Genomic DNA, 18,733 nt, shown 5'->3' on the forward strand with positions numbered 1-18,733 from the left:
GTGTAGAGGTGGCTCTAGCACCCCCAGAGGGGTTAAAAGTATCCTCTTACATAGACAATTACCTGCTTTGCTCCCCTACACAGAAGCAAACGGTACTAGACACGGCTTCTCTTGTATACCACTTCACCGAGCTAGGGTTCAACATCAACCAGAAAAAGAGCTGTTTGGTGCCCGCTCAGAGAATAGAATACCTAGGCGTCAAGCTGGATTCCCTCTTATCGGGCTACACTATTGGACGGCCACGCTCAAAACATGTCTCAGAGTGCTTGGGTTGATGGCGTCCACCTCAGTAGTACCACTAGGACTACTGAGAATGACACTTCCAGCGTTGGGTAAAAACTGTCCACGTCGGCACCTCAATCGAAAGATGAAGGTTTCCACGGACTCTCTCAGCTCTCCGTCACTGAAAGATCCCCTCGATCTTCGTTTCAGGCACTCCCTTTAGGGGTAGTGTCAACAAGGAAGGAGGTGACGACAGATGCATCAGTCAAAGGATGGGGCGCAGTTCATGAGGGAAGAGCAATAAACAGACTGCGGTCTCCACAGCTCCGCCAAGCTCGTATAAATTACCTCAAACTGCTGAGTGTTTCATTTGAAATGGTCACATCCTGGTCAGAACAGACAATATTACTGGTGACATACATCAACCACCAGGATGGCACTTGCTCTCTGCGCTTACACAGACTGCCAAGAGTATTCTGTGGAGCAGTGCACATCTCTCATTACGTGTGATTGATGTACTGAATGTGGGAGCAGACTTGTTGTCCAGGGGGAATCCCAGATCTGGGAGATTTACCGTAGATCGCTTCGCAGAAAGACACACACCCTCCGTTGTCCCTTGGCCAAGAGTGTTGCACTATGCTTGATCCTCCCCTCTTTGAACAGAGTGAGGGAACAACGCTTATCCCTCATCATGATTGCCCCTCGACGGCCATGAAAGCTCTGGGTAGCAGAGCTCGCTTTACGACGAGCCCTGGCAGCTACCATTACGCAAGGGATCTACTGACCCAAGCGAACAGTGAGATTTTCCACCCTTACCCGGAAACCATGATCCTCACTGTATGGGAACAAGTGGTGCGTATTTGAGAAGTGGTGTGACCAGACAAACAGAATTCCTTACCAATGCTCTGTATCCAAGGTTTTATGCTTCTAGCAGGATTTTAGACAGAGGGAAGGCATTCTCCACTGAGGTTTATTTAGCCGTTATCTCTGCCTGTCATATAGGCTTCAAACAGTAGGGAAACGCCCTCTTATGTTTTATGAAGAGAGTGCGTCGTTTACGCCTTCTCCAAGCCTTTAACTCAGTCTTGGTACTTTTCTATTGTGCTTGAGGCAATTTCCCAGCAGCTGCTGGAAAGTGTGCAGATGAAATATCTGCCCTAGCATAGGGCAAAACGAGTGAGTGAGCTGCATGCACTGTCAGTTCAACATTCATGCCTACAGTTTGCCCGGGGGTTATCCAAGGTAACACTGTAACCCAACCCTGCTTTCATGCCTAAGGTCAGCGGCAATTACAATTGTCTAGTCTTGGAGTTTATGGTTTTCCACCCGCCGCCCTTCACTTCTATGGAAGAAGAGCATCTCCACCGTTTGTGTCCTGTACAAGCTTTGCACATCTATTCTGAACAAAAATACAAAACGCAACATGCAAACATTTTTGAGTTAAAGTTCATAAGGAAATCAGTCAATTTAAAGAAGTTAACTAGGCCCTAATCTATGGATTTTACATGACTGTGCAGGGGCGCAGCCATTGGTGGGCCTGGGAGGGCATAGACCTCATGCTGTTTAATCAGCTTCTTGATATGCCACACCTGTCAGGTGGATGGATTATCTTGGCTAAGGAGAAATGCTCACTAACCGGGATGTAAACAAATTTGTGTACAATTTTAAATGAATAAGCTTTTAGTGTGTATTGAATATTTCTGGGATCTTTTATTTCAGCTCATGAAACCAACACTTTATATGTTGCATTTATATTTTTGTTCAGAACGAGAGCATGGTAAGAGTGACCAACTCTCCATCTCCTAGGTGCCCCCCCTGCAAGAGGGCCCCGCTCTTGTCAACGGCTATCCCATTGGATAGTGGAGGCTATTATAGTAGTAAGGGTTTGCAGCCCCATGAGGGCTTGAAGGCTCATTCCACTAGCTCTTGGGCACTGTTTAAGGGCATTTATTTGCAATACTGCACGTTGGGCCACCCCTCATACGTTTGAGGTTTTAATAGCTGGATGTTTCTGCTCCTTCGTTGGTGCATACTGTCCTCCGTGTTGGTGCCTCAGGGGTGATATTGTTGGGACTAGTCTGGCTTCGGAGAGCAAGTGGGCGCTATGAGGGTATTCTATATCCCCATTGTGAGAAAGTGAAGTGATATATTTGAAATAGAACTTGGGGTTACTTGCATAACCCGGGTTCTATGATAATGAGTGAGATATCTCACTGCATTTCCCTGCTCACAAGGAAGAGCGGCAGGCGTGAGAATGACCAGAGACGGAGCGAGTGGCATCTTATGAAGAGAGAGGCTCTCCTCATTCGCCACTCGACCCGTCTGTCTCCAGCAGAGGCTGTGATTGGTTCTTTCGTTAGAGCAGGGTTTTACAAACTTGATCCTGGGGCATTCTCAGGGTGCACGTTTTGGTTTTGTCCTAGCTCTACACAACTGATTCAAATAGTCAAAGCTTGATGATGGGTTGGTCATTTGAATCAGCTGTGTAGTGCTAAGGCAAAAACCAAAACGTGCACCCAGGTGGGGCCCCAGGACCAAGCTTGGGGAAACCCTGCATTAGAGAATCTGCCTGTGCGAATACCAATTGTGAGACATCTCACTCATTATCATAGAACCGGGATTACGAAGTTACATTTACGTCATTGTGAGTGACTAGACTAAACACGATTGCACTGCATTTAAACACATTTTCCAGCGATAATCCCATGTCTGAATGTCTGTGGTTGTACTTCACCTCTCTTAAACAACTGACTTGTCATTTTTTTATGTTGTACTCAAATTTGATTGAATATTAAAATATATTTCTTATTTCTACCGTATAAATTATTTTTCCTGGGTCTATGAAAAATACTATCTACACACAAAGAATTTCCGTAAATTAAAGATGACAATTATTTTACATGTCCAACTGTTCATCTGTTTAATGAGTTGAAGCATGAACATTTTCACCCAGCTCTTTTAAATTATATTGGTTATATATTTGGGACCAAATCCATAGTGGCCCTTATCTCACCCCGCCTCTAGTCATTCTCATGCATGCCTCTCTTCTTTGGAAATATACCCTGAACAAAAATATAAACGCTACATGCAATAAATTAAGTAATTTAGTTCAGTTACCTTTGCTATCACCCCGTAGCACTCACTTGTCATCATGAATGCTTTGAGAGGCAAGTTAAGGATCATATCACCTCTAGCTTACCTGACACCCTAGACCCACTTCACATTTGCTTACCCCCCTAATAGAACCACAGACAATGCAATTGCCATCACTCTGTCCTACCCCATCTGGACAAGAGGAATACCTATGTAAGAATGCTGTTCATTAACTATAGCTCAGCATTCAACACCATAGTACCCTCCAAGCTCATCATTAAGCTCGGGGCCCTTGGTCTGAACCCCTTCCTGTGCAACTGGGTTCTGGACTCCTGACGGGCCGTCCCCAGGTAGTGAAGGTAGGAAACAACAGCTCCACTTCACTGATCCTCAACACAGGGGCCCCACAAACGTGCGTGCTCAGCCCCTTCCTGTTCACCCATGCAACTCACATATCAAGTTTGCAGACGACAACAGTAGTAGGCCTGATTACCATCAATGACGAGCCAGCCTACAGGGAGGGGGTGAGGGCCCTGGGAGAGTGGTGCCAGGTAAATAACCTCTCACTCAACGTCAACAAAACAAAGGAGCTTATCGTGAACTTCAGGAAACAGCAGAGGGAGCACACCCCTATCCACATCAACGGGAACGCAGAAAGCTTCAAGTTCCTCTGCATACACATCACTGACGATCTGAATTGGTCTACACAGACAGTGTGGTGAAGAGGTCAGGAGGCTGAAGAAATTTGGCTTGGCCCCTAAAACTGTTAGATGCTCAATTGATAGCATCCTGTATCATCGCTTGGTACGGCAACAGCACCGCCCGCAGGGCTCTCCAGAGGGTGGTGCGGTCTGCCCAACGCATCACCGGGGGCAAACTACTTGTCCTCCAGGACACCTACAGCACCCAATATCACAGGAAGGCCAAAAAGATCAAGGACAACAACCCTCTCCACAGCCTGTTCACCCCGCTATCATCCAGAAGGCGAGGTCAGTACAGGTGAATCAAAGCTGGGACCGAGAGACTGAAAAACAGCTTCTATCTCATGGCCATCAGACTTAAATAGACATCACTAGCCATCTTCCACCCGGTTACTCAACCCTGCACCTTAGAGGCTGCTACCCTATATACATAGACTTGGAATCACTGGCCACTTTAATGGAACACTAGTCACTTTAATAATGTTTAAATACTGCTTTAGTCATCTCATAAGTATACACTACATTTTAGTCAATGCCACTCTGACATTGCTCAATCTAATATTTATATATTTCTTAATTCCATTCTTTTACTTTTAGATTTGTGTGTATTGGGAATTGTTAGATACTACTGCACTGTTGGAGCTAGGAACACAAGCATTTCACTACACACACATACTTATCAGATGGTATTGCGGATGTGGCCAATAAAATTTGATTTGACGCCTTTGTCTGTCCTCACCGGCAGCAGGGATCTGCCCTCTGACGTGATGAGCACGTTAATATTGCAGGGGAATTCCATCTTGTGGTAGTTGAAGTCAATCAACCTTCTGCCAGGAGATCAGGTTCCCCAGAGCCGGGATGTTCCGCACACCTACAACAGGACACATTTCTATGAACATATTACGACAACACAAGGCTATTCAATGGATTAAATGACATTGCACTACTGCAATTGGTATACTAAATTAATGAATATACCATGGCTGTTGCACAAAAAGCTAGAGACACTTCTGTGGGTATCTTAAACTAGTTCCCAGTCCATACAGTACATCTTTCAGCATGCCCAGAAACAACCCTTCTCCCTACCCCCCACTTGGAGATATAAGCGAATAAGACAGCTATAAGCAATGTCTAGAATTCTACCCAGCCTATCAGAGAGCAAGGTGGAGCAATTACCCCAATGTGCACATCTATCAAATACTCTCTCTGATCTACACAAGTGTCTTAGGCTAGAGGTTGTTTCTGGGCAGGGCCTCGTCCCTGGGCCTAGTGGCTCAGGGTCAAACTCTGGCCCTAGTTGCTCCTCAATGTTCCCTGTGGTTCCCAGAACCCCCTCCTGTTACCTGAGGTGTCCAGTTGACCCTGCTCCACCTGCATCTCATCCAGGAAGAGGGCGGTGTTCCTGGCCAGCTGCAAGGCTCCACTCACCAGCTGGTTAGCCACGGAGTCCTGCTTGGGCACCAGATGCAGGCTGTTCAATGTGTGGAGGCTCATACTGAGATGGTAAGACTAGCAGAGAGAAGAAAAAAACAGTAACCAGTTACTTTAACATACTTTGATAAACTGTCTGTACAATTAAGTCTTGTGATGTATGTTGTGCAACACAATTAAACCGTCAAACTTCAAAGCCACTCCACTCAGATTTGGAACACCCAATGTTACTCTCAAGCCCATGAATCCCTAATCCATACGCACATAAAGCTTATTTCTCAAAGTTTTTGCACAAATTTGTTTACATCCCTGTTAGTGAGCATTTCAAGAAGCTGATTAAACACTTATCATTACACAGGTGCCCCTTGTGCTGAAGACAATAAAAGGCCACTTTAAAATGTGTTGTGTGACAAAACTACACAATGCAACAGATGTATCAAGTTTTGAGGGAGTGCATAATTTGCATGCTAACTGCAGGAATGTCTACCATAAGCTGCCTCCTTTTAGAGAATTTGGCAGTACATCCAACCGGCCTCACAACCACAGACCACGTGTAACCGCACCAGCCCAGGACATCCATATCCAGCTTCTTCAACAGCGGGATCGTTTGAGGGGTGTGCTGAGGAGTATTTCTGTCTGTAATAAAAGCCTTTTTTGGGGGAAAAACTCATTGACTGCACCCCTGCCCAATCACGTGAAATCCATAGATTAGGGCCTAATGAACTCATTTCAATTGACTGATTTCCTTACATGAACTCAGTAAAATCTTTCAAATTGTTGCGTTTATATTTTTGTTCAGCATAGATATCTACAAAGTATGCATTCTTTCAGTATTGTCAGAAACAAATCTAATACTGACCTTAAGTGGAGGGCAAAATGAATTTAGTCATGACAATGAAGAAACTGTACTGCAGGCCAGAGTTGCAAATGTGTTCTATTCAATTTATCTCAATTACTAAAGTGGCACCCACATATGCTGTTAACGCTCAATTCAAATATCAAATAAGTCAACTCAGTTTTGATTTGATATGGAGCATGATACAATATATTAAACACACACAAGGCACCAGCAGTTGGATGATCTGATAAGAGTCGCTCTGTGTATGAGTTGAGCAGACAGCCACTGAATTTACCCAGAGGTAGGACATCTGGTGTATGTATACCTGTGATGAGAGACCCACACAATCACTATCAGGAACCATCATTTTTTTCTAAATTGGGATTCTTTCGTTCGACTCGAGAGAGATCAGGTGCGCTGCACTCTTCTTTTTAAATGTTTTTATGGAGAGGAGCAGTGTGGCACGAAGAGAGAAAGTAGCTAAACCGACCAGTGTTTCCAACTAATTTTCAGGGTAAGTTGCTAGAGGCAGGTTGATTTGTTGCTAAATGACGTTGTCATGTCATTGCGTGATAACGTAAAACTGGGTCATTACGTAGAATTCACAATAACGTTACTCAAATTGACTGGCCATCTCGGTAAAAAATATGATTTGACATTTGTTCAGGTACAGACTCCCACTTTTTTCTGTACAATTTTGATTGATGTTGTAAGTTCTGTTCAAGATCAAATATTCGTGACCAACTATACTGCTCAAAAAAAATAAAGGGAACACTTAAACAACACAATGTAACTCCAAGTCAATCACACTTCTGTGAAATCAAACTGTCCACTTAGGAAGCAACACTGATTGACAATACATTTCACATGCTGTTGTGCAAATGGAATAGACAACAGGTAGAAATTATAGGCAATTAGCAAGACACCCCCAATAAAGGAGTGGTTCTGCAGGTGGTGACCACAGACCACTTCTCAGTTCCAATGCTTCCTGGCTGATGTTTTGGTCACTTTTGAATGCTGGCGGTGCTTTCACTCTAGTGGTAGCATGAGACGGAGTCTACAACCCACACAAGCGGCTCAGGTAGTGCAGCTCATCCAGGATGGCACATCAATGCGAGCTGTGGCAAGAAGGTTTGCTGTGTCTGTCAGCGTAGTGTCCAGAGCATGGAGGCGCTACCAGGAGACAGGCCAGTACATCAGGAGACGTGGAGGAGGCCGTAGGAGGGCAACAACCCAGCAGCAGGACCGCTTCCTCCACCTTTGTGCAAGGAGGAGTAGGAGGAGCACTGCCAGAGCCCTGCAAAATGACCCCCAGCAGGCCACAAATGTGCATGTGTCTGCTCAAACGGTCAGAAACAGACTCCATGAGGGTGGTATGAGGGCCCGACGTCCACAGGTGGGGGTTGTGCTTACAGCCCAACACCGTGCAGGACGTTTGGCATTTGCCAGAGAACACCAAGATTGGCAAATTCGCCACTGGCGCCCTGTGCTTTTCACATATGAAAGCAGGTTCACACTGAGCACATGTGACAGACGTGACAGAGTCTGGAGGCGCCATGGAGAACGTTCTGCTGCCTGCAACATCCTCCAGCATGACCGGTTTGGCGGTGGGTCAGTCATGGTGTGGGGTGGCATTTCTTTGGGGGGGGCGCACAGCCCTCCATGTGCTTGCCAGAGGTAGCCTGACTGCCATTAGGTACCGAGATGAGATCCTCAGACCCCTTGTGAGACCATATGCTGGTGCGGTTGGCCCTGGGTTCCTCCTAATGCAAGACAATGCTAGACCTCATGTGGCTGGAGTGTGTCAGCAGTTCCTGCAAGAGGAAGGCATTGATGCTATGGACTGGCCCGCCCGTTCCCCAGACCTGAATCCAATTGAGCACATCTGGGACATCATGTCTCGCTCCATCCACCAACGCCACGTTGCACCACAGACTGTCCAGGAGTTGGCGGATGCTTTAGTCCAGGTCTGGGAGATCCCTCAGGAGACCATCCGCCACCTCATCAGGAGCATGCCCAGGCGTTGTAGGGAGGTCATACAGGCACGTGGAGGCCACACACACTACTGAGCCTAATTTTGACTTGTTTTAAGGACATTACATCAAAGTTGGATCAGCCTGTAGTGTGGTTTTCCACTTTAATTTTGAGTGTGACTCCAAATCCAGACCTCCATGGGTTGATAAATTTGATTTCCATTGATAATTTGTGTGATTTTGTTGTCAGCACATTCAACTATGTAAAGAAAAAAGTATTTAATAAGAATATTTCATTCATTCAGATCTAGGATGTGTTATTATAGTGTTCCCTTTATTTTTTTGAGCAGTGTATATTCATTGGGTTTGGCTCGTCGAACCCGTACTACTGTAACTGCAGTCATTCAACAATGATTTGCAATTTACTGAAATTGCTGCTGGCCTGCTGGTGACGTCACTCACAATGCACTTTTGCCGTCAGGCACGTGTTGTGACAGTGTGTAACAGCAGCCCAGCCTCACATTCAATTCGCGCATATATGTACAAAATGTATTGCAGCAGATTTCGTGCGTTTTTTGTGCATTTTTGGGGTGGTTCAATTCGTTTGAAAATACACGAATTTCTGTGCTACTTAATTCGTGCGAAAATACACTAATTTCTGTGCTACTTAATTCGTGCGAAAAGACACGAATTTAACCAGTAGGCGACACACAAGCCGTTGCAACAACCATAGACGCGATCGCCTGTATTATTTATTTTACGTTATGAATATATAGATATTTTGTCTTTTTTTAACCATTTAACCATAAGAGGTTATATATATATATATATTGTCTTTATTTAATCCCTATTAAAACATTGTGGTTTTATGCCTATATGTACTGTTTTCGATTTTTCTGAACAGACTTTTCAGGATAGAATGAATGTAAGCAATGCATGATGGTTAATGGTGTTTTATTCGGTTGTAGTTCCATGTATTTCTTAAAAAATAAACGTGTAAACCATTTTTATTGAACAGAATGTAACTGAAAATACAATGGCAGCCTTGCCATTGTCCATCAATAACAAAACATTTTTTTTTCGTATAACATTTGGGGAAACGTATGCAGTCATTGTAGTCTTACATTTTGTTGGCCAACCAAAATTACCAAAACGTTAACCCGTAATAAGGCTAGGGTGGCTGAGTGTAAATACATGGCTCTGAGTGTAAGCACCTTTTCACTAGAAACGTTCTTGTGTTCAAATTACCGTCAGTGCGAAATAGCTAGAAAGCTTTCGTATTTCCACTTGGCTGCACCTACGGTTACGATAACGATAAATCAAGTGCAATACCTGCGTCGACCTGTGTCGAGCAGCAAAACACCGGAAAGCTTCTAGCCTACCGGAAAGTTACAAGAAGAACAAGAATAGTTACCTCATCCGGCCATGTGACACTCTGGATGCCCCCTAAAAGCAATTTCAACCGTTTTGAAAAATGACGCCTGGTAACCCCAAAAAAATACCAGGTGCATGAAAAGTTTGGACTTAGAATATTTTTTGAAAACCTCCATAAATCACTCAGGCCATTGACTCGAGAAGAAAAAACAGAATATTTTTTGAAAACCTCCATAAATCACTCAGGCCAGCACCCATTGATTTGGGGCGGTAGTATAGTGCTCCCAGAGCGGGTATGGAAGTCTGGATCCCCCCTAAAAGCATTTAAGGCTCTGTGTGTCTTTAAGCACCATACTTTTTCACTCCATCCTTGCTGTGTGTGTGTGTGTGTGTGTGTGTGTGTGTGTGTGTGTGTGTGTGTGTGTGTGTGTGAGAGAGAGAGCTTTTCTTTGACATCTGTTTAGCGAAATTACTGATTTACAGTTCATGAGGGTTGACCGATTCACACATTTAAAGTTTTGGAAAGATCTGACTTTTTTAAACCTTCGAAACAGCACCTATGACCCCATTTTAAGGCACTTCCGGTTGGCACAGGAAGCTATAAGTAAATACATATCCTGATCGGGGTATGCTTTTACAGAATCCTGAGTTTTAAGTCTATACATTAAGAACTGACTGATTTACACAGGGTTGAATGCACTATATATCACAAACTGCTGGTTGGGTATGGCAAAACACTTTTAGGGTGATTTTATCACTTCCGGTTGCTCCAGGAAGCTTAGAATCAACACAGGTAGACCTCATAGTGGCTTGATGGATTGTCATTGAAGACAGGTTCATAAGACATTCATAACCCACATAGGCTTCAGGTTGAATTTAGGGGTGCAGGCAATGTGTTCCTATGGGGTGAGATGTCATTGTAAACTGTTTGATGTAAACACCTTCTTTTAACTGTTAAGGGTTAATGCCACACGGTCAATGTTAGGCTTGCACAGAGACCTTAGGAACGTTCCTGAGGTCAAATTGTGCTTCTAAACCTTAACAGTTCTCTCTCTGTCTCCCAAAAGCAAAAGACTTGAAATGTAGGTCAAGGGTCATCTTCTTGTCACTGTCGCTGCGCTCAGACCGAGCAAGCTACGGTCAAGCGGGGCATCTCGTTGAACTCGGCACGGCTATGGTGATGTCATTTTTGGTGGTGATTTCAGAATGCTATTTTGGTGGTTTTTCACTGTTGAAACATATTGCAAATGCACAAAAGTCAACTAGCAAGTCAGTGTCCATCAGCCAATTAGATATTTTCAGACACCAAACTGATACCATCTGACTCCAAACTCACTTTTTCCAACTCGTTTAGAAGCCAACTATCACATATTTCAGAGCAGGCCCAAAATTCACAGCGCCTTCCATTTAAACCATAATAAAACAAATAATACTTAGTTATGTTCTAGCTGCGGGTCCAGTTTTCACATTATGTTTAGCCCTATGTGAGGCGACCTCGAATCCCAAGTTTCGGCTCGATAGGTCATTCGGTGCCCGAGCAAAACCTTAATTGGTGCTGAAATTCCACTTTTTTCCATGCCTTGCTACGGGGTCCTTGAATGAGCTATCGGACAGAAATGTCGGGGTCCGTCTCTATGGGCCGAGCCGGTTTCAATGCACCTAGTCTTGCAACTCTGGGACTTTTCTAAATGTCACCATTTTGTAATGCTCAAAATGAATTGAAGTCAATGCAAATGCACCGAGGCTTTTTATCGGTCCGAGAACCTTCTAGAGCCACATAACTCACCGTGCTTAATCGACCTGAGCTCTAGAACAGGTTTGTAAAGTTTCAGAACTCTAGGTCTGACGGTTCTTTAAAAGTTCAAACAAAAGTAACTATTGCAGGCACTGTCTGCCTCTAAGCCCCTCAGTGTGTCACTCCATCCTTTCTGTGTGGGTGTGTAAATTTTTCCTTGAAATCTGATGGGATGAATGACTGATTTACAGTTCATGAGGGTTGCCTATTCACATATATTAAGTTTTGGAAAGATTTGACTTTAACCCTTCGAAACAGCCCTTTTGACACCAATTATGGCACTTCCGGTTGGCACAGGAAGCTGAAAGTAAACACATATCCTCATTGGAGTGGGCTTTTACAGAATCCTGAGTTTTAAGTCTATAAGTTAAGAACTCACTGATTTACATAGGGTTGAATGCACTATTTCTCTCAAACTGCAGGTTGGGTATGGCAAACACTTTTAGGGTGATTTAACCACTTCCGGTTGCTCCAGGAAGCTTAGAATCGACACAGGTAGACCTCATAGTGGCCTGATGGATTGTCATCGAAGACAGGTTCATAAGGCATTATTAACCCACATAGGCTTCAGGTTGAATTTAAGGGAGCAGGCAATGTATTCCTATGGGGAGACATGTCATTGTAAACTGTTTGATGTAAACACCTTCTTTTAACTATTAAGGGTTAATGCCACACGGTCAATGTTAGGCTTGCACAGATCGGGAGGACCTTAGGAACGTTCCTGAGGTCAAATTGTGCTTCTAACCTTAACGGTTCTCTCTCTGTCTCCCAAAAGCAAAAAAATATGAAATTGAGGTCAAAGGGTCATTTGGGTCCTTCTTCTTGTCCCTGTCGCTGCACTCAGACCGAGCTAGCTACGGTCAAGCGGGGCATCTCGTTGAACTCGGCACGGCCTGGAGATAATGGCAATGCCATTGCAGGCTTTGTGTGTCTTTAAGTACCGTACTTTTTCACTCCATCCTTTTATCCCCTTTTCTTCGTGGTATCCAATCGCTAGTAATTACTATCTTGTCTCATCGCTACAACTCCCGTATGGGCTCAGGAGAGACGAAGGTCGAAAGCCACGCGTCCTCCGAAGCACAACCCAACCAACCCGCACTGCTTCTTAACACAGCGCGCCTCCAACCCGGAAGCCAGCCGCACCAATGTGTCGGAGGAAACACCGTGCACATGGCCCCCTTGGCTAGCGCGCACTGCCCCCGGCCCGCCACAGGAGTCGCTGGAGCGCGATGAGACAAGGATATCCCTACCGGCCAAACCCTCCCTAACCCGGACGACGCTAGGCCAACGGACCTCCCGGTCGCGGCCGGCTGCGGCAGAGCCTGGGCGCGAACCCAGAGACTCTGGTGGCGCAGCTAGCACTGCGATGCAGTGGCAGAGCTTCGAGACCCACTTAAAAAATGTTTGTCTGAACACACTGCAACTGGATCTGTAACTTTTTTTTTTTTTAACTCCTTTTTGTGAACATGACCAATTTGTCAATGTACGATTTCTCTTAAATTACGATAGATAAATGGCTGGTTCTTTTTTTCCTGACACCGTATGCTTATGTACTTTGACGTGAAGCGGTCAAATTAGCACCCTACTTTACGTTTTTGACCTTTAATCTCAGAAAAATGGCCATAACTCAAAAAGCGTTGAGGCCTCGACGCCATCTTGTTCGGGGCCAACTGTCCATTACGTCTTCGAAATATTTTCCGTTTAGGAGAAAAGGCCACATGCATTTGCAATGTGCTTGTGCATTTGCAATATTATTTATTTTCCCTCTGGTGGGAATTTCCTAGACTGCGGAAAAATGACCAAAATGTGTTATTTTTATAAAACGGAAACCGAACGTCCGAGAGATTTAGTTTGATGACTTCCTGAAAGATCTCTCCCCCGCTCACGGCCCGACGCCGTCCGCGAATTTTAGAAACGTTGCAGGACGTCTAGTAAGGGACCTTACATTTGCAATGTGGCGTTTCTCACTAACCATATGGCGAGTGCTAAAATGTTCCCTTAAGGTATGGAAAGGCCTTGGAAAGGCCATAAGTGTAAGCCAACATAATTCATTATTTTACATTAACATGTAATACATGCATTATGAAGAAAATGGTGTAATTTAGGCTCCACGAAATATGAAATGGGTTATGAAGAAAATCGTGTATGGTTGCCTACATGACAAAAAGGCGTTCTGATTACAAGTGCACCAGTATCCAAAGTATTAAGCGAAATCAAGCACAGAAAACAGCATTGGCATTAATAAAACAATATTTCCCACGAATTAAGTCGCAGGTAAATGTGCGTCTTTTCTCAAATTCTGTTCAGCAAGTCTAAAACAGTACATATAGGCATACAACGACACATTTTAAAACATGGTTAAACAAAGACAACATTTCTGTATATTCATGACGTTGAATTAGCCATTAAGAAGAACAAAAATGAAATATAAATTATCGCGTCTATATGGTTGTTGCAAAGGCTTGTGTCGCCTACTGGTTAAATTCGTGTCTTTTCGCACGAATTAAGTAGCACAGAAATTCGTGTATTTTCGCACGAATTAAGTAGCACAGAAATTCGTGTATTTTCGCACGAATTGAACCACCCCAAAAATGCACAAAAACGCACGAAATCTGCTGAAATACATTTTGTACATATATGCGCGAATTGAATGTGAGACTGTGTTGGTAACAGAGAAAATCGTTTTTGTGTCATTTAGAGGAAAAGTGCGTGCATTTTAGCGTTTGAGTCACTTTTCAAAAGTTGCTAAAAATTCCAAATACATTTTTAAAAGTAGCTAAATTTGTTGCTAGGTGCTGTTTCAAAAAAAAGTTGCCAGGGTAGTCTGAAAAATTGCTAAATTGGCATCACTGAATCCGACTCGCGCTAGACAAACTTTTTGCTACCATCGGTCATCTATAACCATGTTTCCATCCAGTTTTTATAAGTAAAGTCTGCTTGATGCTCCTTTCTAATATCGAGGGTCTTATTCTGGTGATATGATTGATGCTTAACAAATACAAATATTATCCATAATAATCTCAAATAGACTAGTCTACCCGCAGTTTACCAATAATGTATCTGCGAGCTGTTGGCTAGAGCACACTAGCCAAGACCAGAGTAGGCACATTTGCCCTTTAAATTAACCGTTTTTGTGACAAAACTAGTAGAGTTGAAATGCGATGGAAACACATTGAACTTTTATTCCTTACATGAAAACGTACACGAAAAAGTTAGCCTGCTAGCTGGAGTAGCCAGGCTAATTTGCTGCGCTCCCCGTCCTTGTCTACAACAACCCTGTTCATACGAAACACCGGTTGATCATTGTAGCCTACTACAAGTATTAGGCTACGGGTACGTATTTCTAGGGGCGAACTCATAACGGTCTAATGTAATGGTTTATCCTTGTCGGCTTTGTAGCAAAAAATATTTTATTTTCTCAAAAACGAACACTCTTGCAAGTAATTGAATACTAACTTCCATTCACATATTCAAATAACCATGCCCATCCCTAGTGGGGGTACTCACTATACGCTACAGATATGTGTAACCGATGTGAACTGGCTAGCTAGGTAGCGGTGGTGCGCGCTAGCAGCCTTTCAGTCGGTGACGTCACTTGCTCTGAGACTTGAAGTAGTTGTTCCCCTTGCTCTGCAAGGGCCGCGTCTTTTGTGGAGCGATGGGTAACGATTGTTGTGTGTGCAGAGGGTCCCTGGTTCGCGCCCAGGGCAAGGGGACGGACTAAAGTTAAACTGTTACATATGGAGTAATAAAGTGCATTCAGAAAGTTGTGGGCTCTGTTCCTCTGGAGTCGCCATACTCTGTGCGGTCTAGCAGCAACGACGGGAGCTTTGTGTGGGTTGATGGAGAGAATCCCAAAGACCTCCAGGGTGACGTTCAATGTGAAGCTGTCCAAGCCCTCATAGACCGGTCAACAGAGCAGTTGGTGAGTGCCAGAGTGGGATCTTTGGAATCACTTTAATATTCTGACACAGAAATAGGCTAGTCCTTTGATACAGTTTAGTTACAGAACACAGGCAAGGCAGCAAAATATATAATCCTTGGAAACAAACAAACACTTGACAGTATGGGCCTAAATTCACACAGGATTTTATTTATATATATATATATATATTTTTAGGGGGTAGATCAGCTTTAATATTGCGGATAGATTGTTGCTTCCATCAATGTAATTGTCAGCATAATTTCCAATCCCTCATATTTTGGGGGGAAAATATATTTATTTTTTGTGGGGGGGGGGATTGTGTGTGTATACACACACACACACACACACACACACACACACACACTCGGGGGGAATATATACATATTTTGGGGGGGGAATTCTCTCTTTAGGGGGGATACATATACACACACAAACTCAGCAAAAAAAAGAAACGGCCCTTTTTCAGAACCCTGTCTTTCAAAGATATTTGGATTTTTACAAATTAACTTCACAGATCTTCATTGTAAAGGGTTTAAACACTGTATCCCATGCTTGTTCAATGAACCATAAACAATTAATGAACATGCACCTGTGAAACGGTCGTTAAGACACTAACAGCTTACAGAGAAAATAAATTAAGGTCACAGTTCTGAAAACTTAGGACACTAAAGAGGCCTTTCTACTGACTCTGAAAAACACCAGAAGAAAGTTGCCCAGGGTCCCTGCTCATCTGCGTGAACGTGCCTTAGGCATGCTGCAAGGAGGCATGAGGACTGCAGATGTGGCCAGGACAATAAATTGCAATGTCCGTACTGTGAAACTCCTAACACAGAACCCAAACCGGCTGTGCTCGTGCGCCATCATGCATACATTTATTTTTGTCTCCCCACACCAAATGCAATCACGACACGCAGATTAAAATATCAAAACAAACTTAACCAATTATATTAATTTGGGGACAGGTCGAAAAGCATTAAACATTTATGGCAATTTAGCTTGCACTTGCTAGCCAATTTGTCCTATTTAGCTAGCTTGCTGTTGCTAGCTAATTTGTCCTGGGATATAAACATTGAGTTGTTATTTTACCTGAAATGCACAAGGTCCTCTACTCCGCCAATTAATCCACACATAAAAACGGCCAACCGAATCATTTCTAGTCATCTCTCTTCCTTCCAGGCTTTTTCTTCTCGACTTTATATTGTGATTGCCAACTTTCATAAATTAGGTGCATTACCGCCACTGACCTCGTTCGTCTTTCAGTCACCCACGTGGGTATAACCAATGAGGAGATGGCGCGTGGGTACCTGCTCCTATAAACCAATGAGAAGGTGGGAGAGGCAGGACTTGCAGCGCGATCTGCGTCAGAAATAGAACTGATTTCAATTTTAGCCCCTGATTTCAATTTTAGACCTCGCAGACGCTCGTGAGCAGTGTGGGTGCAATAATTGAACATATATTTCAAAATGTATTTTGCAACGCTCGCGTCGCGGTGTAGTCAGCCTGTAAGACAGCGTTACAGGGAGACAGGACGGACAGCTGATCGTCCTCGCAGTGGCAGACCACGTGTAACAACACTAGCACAAGATCGGTACATCCGAACATCACACCTGCGGGACAGGTACAGGATGGCAACAACAACTGCCCGAGTTACACCAGGAACGCACAATCCCTCCATCAGTGCTCAGACTGTCCGCAATAGGCTGAGAGAGGCTGGACTGAGGGCTTGTAGGCCTGTTGTAAGGCAGGTCCTCACCAGACATCATGGCAACAACGTCGCCTATGGGCACAAACCCACTGTCGCTGGACCAGACAGAACTGGCAAAAAGTGCCCTTCACTGACGAGTCGCGGTTTTGTCTCACCAGGGGTGATGGTCGGATTCGCTTTTATCGTCAAAGGAATGAGCGTTACACCGAGGCCTGTACTCTGGAGCGGGATCAATTTGGAGGTGGAGGGTACGTCATGGTCTGGGGCGGTGTGTCACAGCATCATCGGACTGAGCTTGTTGTCATTGCAGGCAATCTCAATGCTGTGCGTTACAGGGAAGACATCCTCCTCCCTCATGTGGTACCCTTCCTGCAGGCTCATCCTGACATGACCCCCCAGCATGACAATGCCACCAGCCATACTGCTTGTTCTGTGCTTGGTTTCCTGCAAGACAGGAATGTCAGTGTTCTGCCATGGCCAGCGAAGAGCCCGGATCTCAATCCCATTGAGCACGTCTGGGACCTGTTGAATAGGAGGGTGAGGGCTAGGGCCATTCTCCCCAGAAATGTCCGGGAACTTGCAGGTGCCTTGGTGGAAGAGTGGGGTAACATCTCACAGCAAGAACTGGCAAATCTGGTGCAGTCCATGAGGAGGAGATGCACTGCAGTACGTAATGCAGCTAGTGGCCACACCAGATACTGACTGTTACTTTTGATTTTGACTCCCCCTTTGTTCAGGGACACATTATTCCATTTCTGTTAGGTCACATGTCTGTGGAAATTGTTCAGTTTATGTCTCGGTTGTTGAATCCTGTTATGTTCATACAAATATTTACACATGTTAAGTTTGCTGAAAATAAACGCAGTTGACAGTGAGAGGACGTTTCTTTTTTTGCTGAGTTTACTTTCAACAATTACAGTAAATTGACTATGCACTTTCAACAAGTACATTGACAATGTACCATCTACAAAACAAGAACTAAAACTGATTATTTACACAGGGCTAGGTGAAATACATTTATTTTAAACGTAATTTCTCTGTCTCCTCAGAAGATGCCCACGCAGGCAAATGTCTACACAGATAACACAGACGGCAGGCTTCAGTGTAATATAGTGCATTCCACAGCTACTGTACCATTGGAATGGAAGAGTGAGAGGTCTTACATTGGCCTTGGGTGAGGGGTCAACAGTCTCATACACTCCCATGTAGAACTCTGGATCAAAAATGTCTTGGACCAAACAACGGAATTTCACAAGGCTGTGGTGCTTCAAGTAGTGTAGGGGAACATCATTTAACAAAGGAACCCGAAATTAAAACAAACACACAGAAAACATGTACAAAGGAAGGGTGTGCTGGACTCTATTTATTTAGGTGTTTAGTGTGCTGCTAGTTCACATTGACCAATGTTAATCAAATGAGAATAAATTGCATTCTTCAGTGACATTTCAACTGTCCATACCCAGCTATAAGCCACATTTTCTTTCAGCTGCTCTTTGAAGTATTCCAACACTTTTGCTTCCCATTCTGGGTTAGAGTTGCTCTGGGTTGCAGGACAGAGGGTCGGGTCAGAGAAACCACATCCTCATTATGCATGCTGATCAGGAGAAAGTCACATGGCTGTTATGGTTGTAAAGAGGAGATGTAAACAATGTGTATTGACCAATCATGAGCAACAA

The sequence above is a fragment of the Salvelinus namaycush genome, chromosome 4, assembly GCF_016432855.1.
Source record: "Salvelinus namaycush isolate Seneca chromosome 4, SaNama_1.0, whole genome shotgun sequence".
Classification (NCBI taxonomy): Eukaryota; Metazoa; Chordata; class Actinopteri; order Salmoniformes; family Salmonidae; genus Salvelinus; species Salvelinus namaycush.